This window comes from Ambystoma mexicanum, assembly GCF_040938575.1.
Source record: "Ambystoma mexicanum isolate Mex_15411 chromosome 12 unlocalized genomic scaffold, UKY_AmexF1_1 Mex_chr12_unloc.1, whole genome shotgun sequence".
Taxonomy (NCBI): Eukaryota; Metazoa; Chordata; class Amphibia; order Caudata; family Ambystomatidae; genus Ambystoma; species Ambystoma mexicanum.
In genome coordinates, this window is record NW_027182322.1 from 13,292,872 (window position 1) to 13,307,742 (window position 14,871).

Consider the following 14,871-nt stretch of genomic DNA (forward strand, 5'->3'; position numbering starts at 1 on the left):
TATGGCTGCACTTTTTATCCAGTTCTTTTTTATTAAGGTATGGAATTGTTGTCCAAACCTATTCACTTGGCAAGAAAATACTGTAATACCCTATTCTCTGAATTTCTCCCCAAGCGAACAAAGGTGCAGTTCAAGGTTTCACACAGAAGTGTGATTCTTGCTACAGACATTTTATGTTTCAGAAAACAATCATTCTTTGATGTGTCCCAGAAGGCTTGATAATGTGATGTGAAGTAAACACCGGATTGACAAAACTTCGATCATCCCTTAATGTACGCAAGTTGATTTTCATCTGGCTCTGTGGCGCAATGGATAGGGCATTGGACTTCTAAGTGAATTGGCAAAGTCATTCAAAGGTTGTGGGTTCGAATCCCACCAGAGTCGCATTTTTTACTTTCTTATTCAAACAAGGAACATTATGCATGTGAGGAATGTTTATTTTTGGCCGATGCTTTAATCTTAGTATTTGACCCAAGTTGAACCTATGTATCTAATACAGCACGCAACTGAATCAAAAGCAGTCTGCCTTCCATTGCAACAGGAACATATTGCTCATAAGCAATACAACTTCACTGCCAGAAACTTTGCACTTTCCTAATGTATCCTTCCTTCAGAAACATTGTCTTTATAATAGCTGTAAATGAGATAGACCAAAAACACGACACCCTACACTCAGACATTTGTTTCTAGCGACATATAAAGTAAAATCTTCTTTCAAAGCTATTTATGGTATATTCTCTTTGTGTTTTTGTATTGTTAACCAATTGTATGGCTGCACTTTTTATCCAGTTCTTTTTTATTAAGGTATGGAATTGTTGTCCAAACGTATTCAGTTTGCAAGAAAATACAGTAATACCCTATTCTCCGAATTTATCCCTAAAGGAACAAAGGTGTAGTTCAAGGTTTCACCCAGAAGAGTGATTCTTCTACAGACATTTTATGTTTCAGAAAACAATTATTCTTTCTTGTATCCCAGAAGGCTTGATAATATGATGTGAAGTAAACACTGGATTGACAAAACTTCGATCATCCCTTAATGTACGCAAGTTGATTTTCATGTGGCTCTGTGGCGCAATGGATAGCGCTTTGCACTTCTAAGTGAATTGGCAAAGTCATTCAAAGGTTGTGGGTTCGAATCCCACCAGAGTCGTATTTTTTACTTTCTTATTCAAACAAGGAACATTATGCATGTGAGGAATGTTTATTTTTGGCCGATGCTTTAATCTTAGTATTTGACCCAAGTTGAACCTATGTATCTAATACAGCATGCAACTGAATCAAAAGCAGTCTGCCTTCCATTGCAACAGGAACATATTGCTCATAAGGAATACAACATCACTGCCAAAAACTTTGCACTTTCCTAATGTATCCTTCCTTCAGAAACATTGTCTTTATAATAGCTGTAAATGAGATAGACCAAAAACACGACACCCTACACTCAGACATTTGTTTCTAGCGACATATAAAGTAAAATCTTCTTTCAAAGCTATTTATGGTATATTCTCTTTGTGTTTTTGTATTGTTAACCAATTGTATGTCTGCACTTTTTATCCAGTTCTTTTTTATTAAGGTATGGAATTGTTGTCCAAACCTATTCACTTGGCAAGAAAATACTGTAATACCCTATTCTCTGAAGTTCTCCCCAAGCGAACAAAGGTGCAGTTCAAGGTTTCACACAGAAGTGTGATTCTTGCTACAGACATTTTATGTTTCAGAAAACAATCATTCTTTCATGTATCCCAGAAGGCTTGATAATATGATGTGAAGTAAACACTGGATTGACAAAACCTCGATCATCCCCTGATGTACGCAAGTTGATTGTCATCTGGCTCTGTGGCGCAATGGATAGTGCATTGGACTTCTAAGTGAATTGGCAAAGTCATTCAAAGGTTGTGGGTTCGAATCCCACCAGAGTCGCATTTTTTACTTTCTTATTCAAACAAGGAACATTATGCATGTGAGGAATGTTTATTTTTGGCCGATGCTTTAATCTTAGTATTTGACCCAAGTTGAACCTATGTATCTAATACAGCATGCAACTGAATCAAAAGCAGTCTGCCTTCCATTGCAACAGGAACATATTGCTCATAAGCAATACAACATCACTGCCAGAAACTTTGCACTTTCCTAATGTATCCTTCCTTCAGAAACATTGTCTTTATAATAGCTGTAAATGAGATAGACCAAAAACACGACACCCTACACTCAGACATTTGTTTCTAGCGACATATAAAGTAAAATATTCTTTCAAAACTATTTATGGTATATTCTCTTTGTGTTTTTGTATTGTTAACCAATTGTATGGCTGCACTTTTTATCCAGTTCTTTTTTATTAAGGTATGGAATTGTTGTCCAAACGTATTCAGTTTGCAAGAAAATACAGTAATACCCTATTCTCCGAATTTATCCCTAAAGGAACAAAGGTGTAGTTCAAGGTTTCACCCAGAAGTGTGATTCTTCTACAGACATTTTATGTTTCAGAAAACAATTATTCTTTCTTGTATCCCAGAAGGCTTGATAATATGATGTGAAGTAAACACTGGATCGACAAAACCTCGATCATCCCCTGATGTACGCAAGTTGATTGTCATCTGGCTCTGTGGCGCAATGAATAGCGCGTTGGACTTCTAAGTGAATTGGCAAAGTCATTCAAAGGTTGTGGGTTTGAATCCCACCAGAGTCGCATTTTTTACTTTCTTATTCAAACAAGGAACATTATGCATGTGAGGAATGTTTATTTTTGGCCGATGCTTTAATCTTAGTATTTGACCCAAGTTGAACCTATGTATCTAATACAGCATGCAACTGAATCAAAAGCAGTCTGCCTTCCATTGCAACAGGAACATATTGCTCATAAGCAATACAACTTCACTGCCAGAAACTTTGCACTTTCCTAATGTATCCTTCCTTCAGAAACATTGTCTTTATAATAGCTGTAAATGAGATAGACCAAAAACACGACACCCTACACTCAGACATTTGTTTCTAGCGACATATAAAGTAAAATCTTCTTTCAAAGCTATTTATGGTATATTCTCTTTGTGTTTTTGTATTGTTAACCAATTGTATGGCTGCACTTTTTATCCAGTTCTTTTTTATTAAGGTATGGAATTGTTGTCCAAACGTATTCAGTTTGCAAGAAAATACAGTAATACCCTATTCTCCGAATTTATCCCTAAAGGAACAAAGGTGTAGTTCAAGGTTTCACCCAGAAGTGTGATTCTTCTACAGACATTTTATGTTTCAGAAAACAATTATTCTTTCTTGTATCCCAGAAGGCTTGATAATATGATGTGAAGTAAACACTGGATTGACAAAACTTCGATCATCCCTTAATGTACGCAAGTTGATTTTCATCTGGCTCTGTGGCGCAATGGACAGCGCGTTGGACTTCTAAGTGAATTGGCAAAGTCATTCAAAGGTTGTGGGTTCGAATCCCACCAGAGTTGCATTTTTTACTTTCTTATTCAAACAAGGAACATTATGCATGTGAGGAATGTTTATTTTTGGCAGATGCTTTAATCTTAGTATTTGACCCAAGTTGAACCTATGTATCTAATACAGCATGCAACTGAATCAAAAGCAGTCTGCCTTCCATTGCAACAGGAACATATTGCTCATAAGCAATACAACATCACTGCCAGAAACTTTGCACTTTCCTAATGTATCCTTCCTTCAGAAACATTGTCTTTATAATAGCTGTAAATGAGATAGACCAAAAACACGACACCCTACACTCAGACATTTGTTTCTAGCGACATATAAAGTAAAATATTCTTTCAAAACTATTTATGGTATATTCTCTTTGTGTTTTTGTATTGTTAACCAATTGTATGGCTGCACTTTTTATCCAGTTCTTTTTTATTAAGGTATGGAATTGTTGTCCAAACGTATTCAGTTTGCAAGAAAATACAGTAATACCCTATTCTCCGAATTTATCCCTAAAGGAACAAAGGTGTAGTTCAAGGTTTCACCCAGAAGTGTGATTCTTCTACAGACATTTTATGTTTCAGAAAACAATTATTCTTTCTTGTATCCCAGAAGGCCTGATAATATGATGTGAAGTAAACACTGGATCGACAAAACCTCGATCATCCCCTGATGTACGCAAGTTGATTGTCATCTGGCTCTGTGGCGCAATGAATAGCGCGTTGGACTTCTAAGTGAATTGGCAAAGTCATTCAAAGGTTGTGGGTTCGAATCCCACCAGAGTCGCATTTTTTACTTTCTTATTCAAACAAGGAACATTATGCATGTGAGGAATGTTTATTTTTGGCCGATGCTTTAATCTTAGTATTTGACCCAAGTTGAACCTATGTATCTAATACAGCATGCAACTGAATCAAAAGCAGTCTGCCTTCCATTGCAACAGGAACATATTGCTCATAAGCAATACAACTTCACTGCCAGAAACTTTGCACTTTCCTAATGTATCCTTCCTTCAGAAACATTGTCTTTATAATAGCTGTAAATGAGATAGACCAAAAACACGACACCCTACACTCAGACATTTGTTTCTAGCGACATATCAAGTAAAATCTTCTTTCAAAGCTATTTATGGTATATTCTCTTTGTGTTTTTGTATTGTTAACCAATTGTATGTCTGCACTTTTTATCCAGTTCTTTTTTATTAAGGTATGGAATTGTTGTCCAAACCAATTCACTTGGCAAGAAAATACTGTAATACCCTATTCTCCGAATTTATCCCTAAAGGAACAAAGGTGTAGTTCAAGGTTTCACCCAGAAGTGTGATTCTTCTACAGACATTTTATGTTTCCGAAAACAATTATTCTTTCTTGTATCCCAGAAGGCTTGATAATATGATGTGAAGTAAACACCGGATTGACAAAACTTCGATCATCCCTTAATGTACGCAAGTTGCTGTGCATCTGGCTCTGTGGCGCAATGGATAGCGCGTTGGACTTCTAAGTGAATTGGCAAAGTCATTCAAAGGTTGTGGGTTCGAATCCCACCAGAGTTGCATTTTTTACTTTCTTATTCAAACAAGGAACATTATGCATGTGAGGAATGTTTATTTTTGGCCGATGCTTTAATCTTAGTATTTGACCCAAGTTGAACCTATGTATCTAATACAGCATGCAACTGAATCAAAAGCAGTCTGCCTTCCATTGCAACAGGAACATATTGCTCATAAGCAATACAACATCACTGCCAGAAACTTTGCACTTTCCTAATGTATCTTTCCTTCAGAAACATTGTCTTTATAATAGCTGTAAATGAGATAGACCAAAAACACGACACCCTACACTCAGACATTTGTTTCTAGCGACATATAAAGTAAAATCTTCTTTCAAAGCTATTTATGGTATATTCTCTTTGTGTTTTTGTATTGTTAACCAATTGTATGTCTGCACTTTGTATCCAGTTCTTTTTTATTAAGGTATGGAATTGTTGTCCAAACCTATTCACTTGGCAAGAAAATACTGTAATACCCTATTCTCTGAATTTCTCCCCAAGCGAACAAAGGTGCAGTTCAAGGTTTCACACAGAAGTGTGATTCTTGCTACAGACATTTTATGTTTCAGAAAACAATCATTCTTTGATGTGTCCCAGAAGGCTTGATAATGTGATGTGAAGTAAACACCGGATTGACAAAACTTCGATCATCCCTTAATGTACGCAAGTTGATTTTCATCTGGCTCTGTGGCGCAATGGATAGCGCATTGGACTTCTAAGTGAATTGGCAAAGTCATTCAAAGGTTGTGGGTTCGAATCCCACCAGAGTCGCATTTTTTACTTTCTTATTCAAACAAGGAACATTATGCATGTGAGGAATGTTTATTTTTGGCCGATGCTTTAATCTTAGTATTTGACCCAAGTTGAACCTATGTATCTAATACAGCATGCAACTGAATCAAAAGCAGTCTGCCTTCCATTGCAACAGGAACATATTGCTCATAAGCAATACAACTTCACTGCCAGAATCTTTGCACTTTCCTAATGTATCCTTCCTTCAGAAACATTGTCTTTATAATAGCTGTAAATGAGATAGACCAAAAACACGACACCCTACACTCAGACATTTGTTTCTAGCGACATATAAAGTAAAATCTTCTTTCAAAGCTATTTATGGTATATTCTCTTTGTGTTTTTGTATTGTTAACCAATTGTATGTCTGCACTTTTTATCCAGTTCTTTTTTATTAAGGTATGGAATTGTTGTCCAAACCTATTCACTTGGCAAGAAAATACTGTAATACCCTATTCTCTGAAGTTCTCCCCAAGCGAACAAAGGTGCAGTTCAAGGTTTCACACAGAAGTGTGATTCTTGCTACAGACATTTTATGTTTCAGAAAACAATCATTCTTTCATGTATCCCAGAAGGCTTGATAATATGATGTGAAGTAAACACTGGATTGACAAAACCTCGATCATCCCCTGATGTACGCAAGTTGATTGTCATCTGGCTCTGTGGCGCAATGGATAGCGCATTGGACTTCTAAGTGAATTGGCAAAGTCATTCACAGGTTGTGGGTTTGAATCCCACCAGAGTTGCATTTTTTACTTTCTTATTCAAACAAGGAACATTATGCATGTGAGGAATGTTTATTTTTGGCCGATGCTTTAATCTTAGTATTTGACCCAAGTTGAACCTATGTATCTAATACAGCATGCAACTGAATCAAAAGCAGTCTGCCTTCCATTGCAACAGGAACATATTGCTCATAAGCAATACAACATCACTCCCAGAAACCTTGCACTTTCCTAATGTATCCTTCCTTCAGAAACATTGTCTTTATAATAGCTGTAAATGAGATAGACCAAAAACACGACACCCTACACTCAGACATTTGTTTCTAGCGACATATAAAGTAAAATATTCTTTCAAAACTATTTATGGTATATTCTCTTTGTGTTTTTGTATTGTTAACCAATTGTATGGCTGCACTTTTTATCCAGTTCTTTTTTATTAAGGTATGGAATTGTTGTCCAAACGTATTCAGTTTGCAAGAAAATACAGTAATACCCTATTCTCCGAATTTATCCCTAAAGGAACAAAGGTGTAGTTCAAGGTTTCACCCAGAAGTGTGATTCTTCTACAGACATTTTATGTTTCAGAAAACAATTATTCTTTCTTGTATCCCAGAAGGCTTGATAATATGATGTGAAGTAAACACTGGATCGACAAAACCTCGATCATCCCCTGATGTACGCAAGCTGATTGTCATCTGGCTCTGTGGCGCAATGAATAGCGCGTTGGACTTCTAAGTGAATTGGCAAAGTCATTCAAAGGTTGTGGGTTTGAATCCCACCAGAGTCATATTTTTTACTTTCTTATTCAAACAAGGAACATTATGCATGTGAGGAATGTTTATTTTTGGCCGATGCTTTAATCTTAGTATTTGACCCAAGTTGAACCTATGTATCTAATACAGCATGCAACTGAATCAAAAGCAGTCTGCCTTCCATTGCAACAGGAACATATTGCTCATAAGGAATACAACATCACTGCCAAAAACTTTGCACTTTCCTAATGTATCCTTCCTTCAGAAACATTGTCTTTATAATAGCTGTAAATGAGATAGACCAAAAACACGACACCCTACACTCAGACATTTGTTTCTAGCGACATATAAAGTAAAATCTTCTTTCAAAGCTATTTATGGTATATTCTCTTTGTGTTTTTGTATTGTTAACCAATTGTATGTCTGCACTTTTTATCCAGTTCCTTTTTATTAAGGTATGGAATTGTTGTCCAAACCAATTCACTTGGCAAGAAAATACTGTAATACCCTATTTTCCGAATTTATCCCTAAAGGAACAAAGGTGTAGTTCAAGGTTTCACCCAGAAGTGTGATTCTTCTACAGACATTTTATGTTTCCGAAAACAATTATTCTTTCTTGTATCCCAGAAGGCTTGATAATATGATGTGAAGTAAACACCGGATTGACAAAACTTCGATCATCCCTTAATGTACGCAAGTTGATGTGCATCTGGCTCTGTGGCGCAATGGATAGCGCGTTGGACTTCTAAGTGAATTGGCAAAGTCATTCAAAGGTTGTGGGTTCGAATCCCACCAGAGTCGCATTTTTTACTTTCTTATTCAAACAAGGAACATTATGCATGTGAGGAATGTTTATTTTTGGCCGATGCTTTAATCTTAGTATTTGACCCAAGTTGAACCTATGTATCTAATACAGCATGCAACTGAATCAAAAGCAGTCTGCCTTCCATTGCAACAGGAACATATTGCTCATAAGCAATACAACATCACTGCCAGAAACTTTGCACTTTCCTAATGTATCTTTCCTTCAGAAACATTGTCTTTATAATAGCTGTAAATGAGATAGACCAAAAACACGACACCCTACACTCAGACATTTGTTTCTAGCGACATATAAAGTAAAATCTTCTTTCAAAGCTATTTATGGTATATTCTCTTTGTGTTTTTGTATTGTTAACCAATTGTATGGCTGCACTTTTTATCCAGTTCTTTTTTATTAAGGTATGGAATTGTTGTCCAAACCTATTCACTTGGCAAGAAAATACTGTAATACCCTATTCTCTGAATTTCTCCCCAAGCGAACAAAGGTGCAGTTCAAGGTTTCACACAGAAGTGTGATTCTTGCTACAGACATTTTATGTTTCAGAAAACAATCATTCTTTGATGTGTCCCAGAAGGCTTGATAATGTGATGTGAAGTAAACACCGGATTGACAAAACTTCGATCATCCCTTAATGTACGCAAGTTGATTTTCATCTGGCTCTGTGGCGCAATGGATAGGGCATTGGACTTCTAAGTGAATTGGCAAAGTCATTCAAAGGTTGTGGGTTCGAATCCCACCAGAGTCGCATTTTTTACTTTCTTATTCAAACAAGGAACATTATGCATGTGAGGAATGTTTATTTTTGGCCGATGCTTTAATCTTAGTATTTGACCCAAGTTGAACCTATGTATCTAATACAGCACGCAACTGAATCAAAAGCAGTCTGCCTTCCATTGCAACAGGAACATATTGCTCATAAGCAATACAACATTACTGCCAGAAACTTTGCACTTTCCTAATGTATCCTTCCTTCAGAAACATTGTCTTTATAATAGCTGTAAATGAGATAGACCAAAAACACGACACCCTACACTCAGACATTTGTTTCTAGCGACATATAAAGTAAAATCTTCTTTCAAAGCTATTTATGGTATATTCTCTTTGTGTTTTTGTATTGTTAACCAATTGTATGGCTGCACTTTTTATCCAGTTCTTTTTTATTAAGGTATGGAATTGTTGTCCAAACGTATTCAGTTTGCAAGAAAATACAGTAATACCCTATTCTCCGAATTTATCCCTAAAGGAACAAAGGTGTAGTTCAAGGTTTCACCCAGAAGAGTGATTCTTCTACAGACATTTTATGTTTCAGAAAACAATTATTCTTTCTTGTATCCCAGAAGGCTTGATAATATGATGTGAAGTAAACACTGGATTGACAAAACTTCGATCATCCCTTAATGTACGCAAGTTGATTTTCATGTGGCTCTGTGGCGCAATGGATAGCGCTTTGCACTGCTAAGTGAATTGGCAAAGTCATTCAAAGGTTGTGGGTTCGAATCCCACCAGAGTCGTATTTTTTACTTTCTTATTCAAACAAGGAACATTATGCATGTGAGGAATGTTTATTTTTGGCCGATGCTTTAATCTTAGTATTTGACCCAAGTTGAACCTATGTATCTAATACAGCATGCAACTGAATCAAAAGCAGTCTGCCTTCCATTGCAACAGGAACATATTGCTCATAAGGAATACAACATCACTGCCAAAAACTTTGCACTTTCCTAATGTATCCTTCCTTCAGAAACATTGTCTTTATAATAGCTGTAAATGAGATAGACCAAAAACACGACACCCTACACTCAGACATTTGTTTCTAGCGACATATAAAGTAAAATCTTCTTTCAAAGCTATTTATGGTATATTCTCTTTGTGTTTTTGTATTGTTAACCAATTGTATGTCTGCACTTTTTATCCAGTTCTTTTTTATTAAGGTATGGAATTGTTGTCCAAACCTATTCACTTGGCAAGAAAATACTGTAATACCCTATTCTCTGAAGTTCTCCCCAAGCGAACAAAGGTGCAGTTCAAGGTTTCACACAGAAGTGTGATTCTTGCTACAGACATTTTATGTTTCAGAAAACAATCATTCTTTCATGTATCCCAGAAGGCTTGATAATATGATGTGAAGTAAACACTGGATTGACAAAACCTCGATCATCCCCTGATGTACGCAAGTTGATTGTCATCTGGCTCTGTGGCGCAATGGATAGTGCATTGGACTTCTAAGTGAATTGGCAAAGTCATTCAAAGGTTGTGGGTTCGAATCCCACCAGAGTTGCATTTTTTACTTTCTTATTCAAACAAGGAACATTATGCATGTGAGGAATGTTTATTTTTGGCCGATGCTTTAATCTTAGTATTTGACCCAAGTTGAACCTATGTATCTAATACAGCATGCAACTGAATCAAAAGCAGTCTGCCTTCCATTGCAACAGGAACATATTGCTCATAAGCAATACAACATCACTCCCAGAAACCTTGCACTTTCCTAATGTATCCTTCCTTCAGAAACATTGTCTTTATAATAGCTGTAAATGAGATAGACCAAAAACACGACACCCTACACTCAGACATTTGTTTCTAGCGACATATAAAGTAAAATATTCTTTCAAAACTATTTATGGTATATTCTCTTTGTGTTTTTGTATTGTTAACCAATTGTATGGCTGCACTTTTTATCCAGTTCTTTTTTATTAAGGTATGGAATTGTTGTCCAAACGTATTCAGTTTGCAAGAAAATACAGTAATACCCTATTCTCCGAATTTATCCCTAAAGGAACAAAGGTGTAGTTCAAGGTTTCACCCAGAAGTGTGATTCTTCTACAGACATTTTATGTTTCAGAAAACAATTATTCTTTCTTGTATCCCAGAAGGCTTGATAATATGATGTGAAGTAAACACTGGATCGACAAAACCTCGATCATCCCCTGATGTACGCAAGTTGATTGTCATCTGGCTCTGTGGCGCAATGAATAGCGCGTTGGACTTCTAAGTGAATTGGCAAAGTCATTCAAAGGTTGTGGGTTTGAATCCCACCAGAGTCGCATTTTTTACTTTCTTATTCAAACAAGGAACATTATGCATGTGAGGAATGTTTATTTTTGGCCGATGCTTTAATCTTAGTATTTGACCCAAGTTGAACCTATGTATCTAATACAGCATGCAACTGAATCAAAAGCAGTCTGCCTTCCATTGCAACAGGAACATATTGCTCATAAGCAATACAACTTCACTGCCAGAAACTTTGCACTTTCCTAATGTATCCTTCCTTCAGAAACATTGTCTTTATAATAGCTGTAAATGAGATAGACCAAAAACACGACACCCTACACTCAGACATTTGTTTCTAGCGACATATAAAGTAAAATCTTCTTTCAAAGCTATTTATGGTATATTCTCTTTGTGTTTTTGTATTGTTAACCAATTGTATGGCTGCACTTTTTATCCAGTTCTTTTTTATTAAGGTATGGAATTGTTGTCCAAACGTATTTAGTTTGCAAGAAAATACAGTAATACCCTATTCTCCGAATTTATCCCTAAAGGAACAAAGGTGTAGTTCAAGGTTTCACCCAGAAGTGTGATTCTTCTACAGACATTTTATGTTTCAGAAAACAATTATTCTTTCTTGTATCCCAGAAGGCTTGATAATATGATGTGAAGTAAACACTGGATTGACAAAACTTCGATCATCCCTTAATGTACGCAAGTTGATTTTCATCTGGCTCTGTGGCGCAATGGACAGCGCGTTGGACTTCTAAGTGAATTGGCAAAGTCATTCAAAGGTTGTGGGTTCGAATCCCACCAGAGTTGCATTTTTTACTTTCTTATTCAAACAAGGAACATTATGCATGTGAGGAATGTTTATTTTTGGCCGATGCTTTAATCTTAGTATTTGACCCAAGTTGAACCTATGTATCTAATACAGCATGCAACTGAATCAAAAGCAGTCTGCCTTCCATTGCAACAGGAACATATTGCTCATAAGCAATACAACATCACTGCCAGAAACTTTGCACTTTCCTAATGTATCCTTCCTTCAGAAACATTGTCTTTATAATAGCTGTAAATGAGATAGACCAAAAACACGACACCCTACACTCAGACATTTGTTTCTAGCGACATATAAAGTAAAATATTCTTTCAAAACTATTTATGGTATATTCTCTTTGTGTTTTTGTATTGTTAACCAATTGTATGGCTGCACTTTTTATCCAGTTCTTTTTTATTAAGGTATGGAATTGTTGTCCAAACGTATTCAGTTTGCAAGAAAATACAGTAATACCCTATTCTCCGAATTTATCCCTAAAGGAACAAAGGTGTAGTTCAAGGTTTCACCCAGAAGTGTGATTCTTCTACAGACATTTTATGTTTCAGAAAACAATTATTCTTTCTTGTATCCCAGAAGGCCTGATAATATGATGTGAAGTAAACACTGGATCGACAAAACCTCGATCATCCCCTGATGTACGCAAGTTGATTGTCATCTGGCTCTGTGGTGCAATGAATAGCGCGTTGGACTTCTAAGTGAATTGGCAAAGTCATTCAAAGGTTGTGGGTTCGAATCCCACCAGAGTTGCATTTTTTACTTTCTTATTCAAACAAGGAACATTATGCATGTGAGGAATGTTTATTTTTGGCCGATGCTTTAATCTTAGTATTTGACCCAAGTTGAACCTATGTATCTAATACAGCATGCAACTGAATCAAAAGCAGTCTGCCTTCCATTGCAACAGGAACATATTGCTCATAAGCAATACAACATCACTGCCAGAAACTTTGCACTTTCCTAATGTATCCTTCCTTCAGAAACATTGTCTTTATAATAGCTGTAAATGAGATAGACCAAAAACACGACACCCTACACTCAGACATTTGTTTCTAGCGACATATAAAGTAAAATCTTCTTTCAAAGCTATTTATGGTATATTCTCTTTGTGTTTTTGTATTGTTAACCAATTGTATGTCTGCACTTTGTATCCAGTTCTTTTTTATTAAGGTATGGAATTGTTGTCCAAACCTATTCACTTGGCAAGAAAATACTGTAATACCCTATTCTCTGAATTTCTCCCCAAGCGAACAAAGGTGCAGTTCAAGGTTTCACACAGAAGTGTGATTCTTGCTACAGACATTTTATGTTTCAGAAAACAATCATTCTTTGATGTGTCCCAGAAGGCTTGATAATGTGATGTGAAGTAAACACCGGATTGACAAAACTTCGATCATCCCTTAATGTACGCAAGTTGATTTTCATCTGGCTCTGTGGCGCAATGGATAGCGCATTGGACTTCTAAGTGAATTGGCAAAGTCATTCAAAGGTTGTGGGTTCGAATCCCACCAGAGTCGCATTTTTTACTTTCTTATTCAAACAAGGAACATTATGCATGTGAGGAATGTTTATTTTTGGCCGATGCTTTAATCTTAGTATTTGACCCAAGTTGAACCTATGTATCTAATACAGCATGCAACTGAATCAAAAGCAGTCTGCCTTCCATTGCAACAGGAACATATTGCTCATAAGCAATACAACTTCACTGCCAGAATCTTTGCACTTTCCTAATGTATCCTTCCTTCAGAAACATTGTCTTTATAATAGCTGTAAATGAGATAGACCAAAAACACGACACCCTACACTCAGACATTTGTTTCTAGCGACATATAAAGTAAAATCTTCTTTCAAAGCTATTTATGGTATATTCTCTTTGTGTTTTTGTATTGTTAACCAATTGTATGTCTGCACTTTTTATCCAGTTCTTTTTTATTAAGGTATGGAATTGTTGTCCAAACCTATTCACTTGGCAAGAAAATACTGTAATACCCTATTCTCTGAAGTTCTCCCCAAGCGAACAAAGGTGCAGTTCAAGGTTTCACACAGAAGTGTGATTCTTGCTACAGACATTTTATGTTTCAGAAAACAATCATTCTTTCATGTATCCCAGAAGGCTTGATAATATGATGTGAAGTAAACACTGGATTGACAAAACCTCGATCATCCCCTGATGTACGCAAGTTGATTGTCATCTGGCTCTGTGGCGCAATGGATAGCGCATTGGACTTCTAAGTGAATTGGCAAAGTCATTCACAGGTTGTGGGTTTGAATCCCACCAGAGTTGCATTTTTTACTTTCTTATTCAAACAAGGAACATTATGCATGTGAGGAATGTTTATTTTTGGCCGATGCTTTAATCTTAGTATTTGACCCAAGTTGAACCTATGTATCTAATACAGCATGCAACTGAATCAAAAGCAGTCTGCCTTCCATTGCAACAGGAACATATTGCTCATAAGCAATACAACATCACTCCCAGAAACCTTGCACTTTCCTAATGTATCCTTCCTTCAGAAACATTGTCTTTATAATAGCTGTAAATGAGATAGACCAAAAACACGACACCCTACACTCAGACATTTGTTTCTAGCGACATATAAAGTAAAATATTCTTTCAAAACTATTTATGGTATATTCTCTTTGTGTTTTTGTATTGTTAACCAATTGTATGGCTGCACTTTTTATCCAGTTCTTTTTTATTAAGGTATGGAATTGTTGTCCAAACGTATTCAGTTTGCAAGAAAATACAGTAATACCCTATTCTCCGAATTTATCCCTAAAGGAACAAAGGTGTAGTTCAAGGTTTCACCCAGAAGTGTGATTCTTCTACAGACATTTTATGTTTCAGAAAACAATTATTCTTTCTTGTATCCCAGAAGGCTTGATAATATGATGTGAAGTAAACACTGGATCGACAAAACCTCGATCATCCCCTGATGTACGCAAGCTGATTGTCATCTGGCTCTGTGGCGCAAT

At 36.3% G+C, this 14,871-nt stretch overlaps 8 non-coding genes across 8 annotated transcripts; all 8 read left to right on the top strand.

The window, feature by feature from the left end:
• The first annotated feature begins 3,359 nt into the window (after nucleotides 1-3,359).
• Nucleotides 3,360-3,449, top strand: TRNAR-UCU (transfer RNA arginine (anticodon UCU)). Its single transcript is given in 2 exon segments — nucleotides 3,360-3,396; nucleotides 3,414-3,449. It is a non-coding gene; the product is annotated as a tRNA-Arg (tRNA).
• A 676-nt stretch (nucleotides 3,450-4,125) lies between these two features.
• Nucleotides 4,126-4,215, top strand: TRNAR-UCU (transfer RNA arginine (anticodon UCU)). Its single transcript is given in 2 exon segments — nucleotides 4,126-4,162; nucleotides 4,180-4,215. It is a non-coding gene; the product is annotated as a tRNA-Arg (tRNA).
• A 676-nt stretch (nucleotides 4,216-4,891) lies between these two features.
• TRNAR-UCU (transfer RNA arginine (anticodon UCU)) lies at nucleotides 4,892-4,981 on the top strand. Its single transcript is given in 2 exon segments — nucleotides 4,892-4,928; nucleotides 4,946-4,981. It is a non-coding gene; the product is annotated as a tRNA-Arg (tRNA).
• A 677-nt stretch (nucleotides 4,982-5,658) lies between these two features.
• TRNAR-UCU (transfer RNA arginine (anticodon UCU)) lies at nucleotides 5,659-5,748 on the top strand. The gene is given in 2 exon segments: nucleotides 5,659-5,695; nucleotides 5,713-5,748. It is a non-coding gene; the product is annotated as a tRNA-Arg (tRNA).
• Nucleotides 5,749-7,957: 2,209 nt separating this feature from the next.
• On the top strand, nucleotides 7,958-8,047 carry TRNAR-UCU (transfer RNA arginine (anticodon UCU)). The gene is given in 2 exon segments: nucleotides 7,958-7,994; nucleotides 8,012-8,047. It is a non-coding gene; the product is annotated as a tRNA-Arg (tRNA).
• A 1,443-nt stretch (nucleotides 8,048-9,490) lies between these two features.
• On the top strand, nucleotides 9,491-9,580 carry TRNAS-GCU (transfer RNA serine (anticodon GCU)). Its single transcript is given in 2 exon segments — nucleotides 9,491-9,527; nucleotides 9,545-9,580. It is a non-coding gene; the product is annotated as a tRNA-Ser (tRNA).
• A 2,209-nt stretch (nucleotides 9,581-11,789) lies between these two features.
• TRNAR-UCU (transfer RNA arginine (anticodon UCU)) lies at nucleotides 11,790-11,879 on the top strand. The gene is given in 2 exon segments: nucleotides 11,790-11,826; nucleotides 11,844-11,879. It is a non-coding gene; the product is annotated as a tRNA-Arg (tRNA).
• Nucleotides 11,880-13,322: 1,443 nt separating this feature from the next.
• TRNAR-UCU (transfer RNA arginine (anticodon UCU)) lies at nucleotides 13,323-13,412 on the top strand. Its single transcript is given in 2 exon segments — nucleotides 13,323-13,359; nucleotides 13,377-13,412. It is a non-coding gene; the product is annotated as a tRNA-Arg (tRNA).
• The last annotated feature ends 1,459 nt before the right edge of the window (nucleotides 13,413-14,871 follow it).